Source organism: Pundamilia nyererei, unplaced genomic scaffold (genome assembly GCF_000239375.1).
Source record: "Pundamilia nyererei isolate P.nyererei 1_Seehausen unplaced genomic scaffold, PunNye1.0 scaffold00411, whole genome shotgun sequence".
Taxonomy (NCBI): Eukaryota; Metazoa; Chordata; class Actinopteri; order Cichliformes; family Cichlidae; genus Pundamilia; species Pundamilia nyererei.
The window spans coordinates 280,498-282,841 of NW_005187812.1; the positions used below are offsets into that span (position 1 = coordinate 280,498).

The following is a 2,344-nucleotide window of genomic DNA, read 5'->3' on the forward strand; positions in this document are numbered from 1 at the left end:
GTCGTCTGTGTTCATACCTGGTGTAATCCCCTGCGTGCTTTCCCTGCTGTTCTCCCTTCATGCTCAGGTTTGCTATTTCTTTGTGTAGTTTCTCCCAGTTAGTTCATCCTTAGTTCTGTTTTACCATCCCCACTTTATATTTGATATTATCAATAAATCACCCTCACACCTGAATAAGTGCTGCGTTTTGAGTCCTCCTTCCACTCTCCACACGGCCGCTGCCCCGGACCGTGACAAAATGGATGTTTGATCTGTACGATAGTGGTTGTTTGAATGCAGCGCATTAAGAGCTCAGGGCAGGAAGATTTTGATTTGATGTCATTTAAAGCGAGGTTACAAAAAAGCAGCACCTCAAAGAGTTCATGTGTTTCATTACAAGACATGATTGATATCTTGTAGACAGGTCATATATAATATGTGTAAATTATTTTAGCTGGTTGCATTTTTTATTATAACTGGACATTTTGTGTGTGATAGATTCTGGCAAATATATTGGCTGTGCGTGTCTGACAAAGAAGAAATATCAGATGATATATTGGAATATTGGATTTTTTAATTCTTTTTAAAAATCCTATTGTAGTTAGACTTTAGAACTTGAGCTATTGGTTTGAGTGATTTGAATCTTTCTAGTGTCAGTTACTAGATCACAGAGATTTCAAAAAAGAAGAGAGAGCAAAACTCCCACATAAAGTGGCGTAGTGTTTAATGATAGATTTATCAGCATGTAAAACTTGCTGCTTTCTGACTTTTTTTTGCTCTTGCCTTCTGGTTTTATGTGTAGTTAAAATAGACATACATTGAACTGATGCTGCAGAATGCCTTCTTATGATATAAACTTAGTGCAATAAAAAGTGTGTTTCATGGTAATTAGAAAACCATTCAGTACATTTTTACATACATATTTACTGTCAGAGAGAAAATACAATCTGATAAGGCAGGAAAAATTTCATGAATAATTCAGTGGCACAAAGAAAGACAAAGTGAACATTTCTTAGTGACACTCTGTGCAAACATTAAACTACAGTACACAGCCTCCAGAGAATAAAGTCAAAATTAAAAAATGACAAATGCACCAAACAGGAAAGTGCAGTGAAGCGATTTGGAGGAAGAATACACTTACAGTATAGTGAGATATTAAATAAATAATAAGCTTTACTATCAAGTACAAACACATTGTAAACTTACCTTGTTGTTTGCTATATTCCTTAAAATATTTAAAACATTTTCAGTTCTGCTTTGTCTCTGTAGATGACAAAACAAGTTAAGGTTATAAAACAGCAAAGTGTGATTCTATTTAGAGCAGGGCGATATGACCAAAATCATTTATCACGATATACATTTGAAAATTTGCGATAACGATATAACTGACGATATAATTGACACTAGACAAAATACTTTACAACTCCACAACTTTATTAGTGCAAAAAAAACACTTAAACAAGCAGCTGTTTTCTAAGTGCATTAAAGTTATATAAAATTTAACAGTGCAAATGCAAATTCCTCGCTGACAGTTTAACCAAAAGGCATTTCCAGTGGAAATTGGCCGACATATCCTCAGCATAACCATGTATAATATCCACAAATCTTAAAAAGGGGTTATACACACAACACGGTAATATTATGTTGAAGCTTAGCAAAGTCGTACTGAAACATTTGACAGATTTTCGAGCGCCGTGTACATAAAATCGTTTCAAGGTCAGTAAACACAACCAGAGTTCATACATGAGGCACACGGGATTATAACTTTTATAACACTGTCAATTTTCAGAAAAATCAAAGGATTGATTTTAAGTGTGCCGTATTTTCCAAACGACACGGTAATAATGACGGCCCGCTGGCAAAATAGTGCTTTGTTGTGTATCTGACGGACGAAAGCCAACCCAGTTCCACACCCCTGAAGTTGCAGCATTTTTACAAACCAGTTCTGGTTCATCTGTTTCATTCAACGATCTGCTTTCGCCCTTCTCATTCTGCGTCGCCGACATGCTTTTTCTGCCATGTGCGTATGAAAACAAAGGCCATGTGCATGCACGTTTTACCCATATTCTATCACGATAGTTCATTTTCTTATCGTTGCCCAACATTATGCCGGTAATTACTGTGAATGGTATGATATGGCACAGCGCTAGGGCTGAACGATATATCGCATTTGCGATAATATCGCGACATGATCAAGTGCAATTTTCTAACCGCAAAGGCTGCGATTATACTCTGGATATGTCCAAATTCATGGGCTGCATCCTCCTGAGGCCGCATTTGTAGACCGATTACGTCACAGCGACGCGCCGAAGGCTGTCCAAATTACTACCATATCCCAGAATTCATAGCGCGGCCCAGCCAAACT

At 37.2% G+C, this 2,344-nt stretch overlaps 1 protein-coding gene across 4 annotated transcripts in view; it reads left to right on the plus strand.

The window, feature by feature from the left end:
• pde5ab (phosphodiesterase 5A, cGMP-specific, b) overlaps positions 1 to 2,344 on the plus strand; it is a 114,862-nt gene that overhangs the window by 55,241 nt on the left and 57,277 nt on the right. The window lies entirely within an intron of this gene.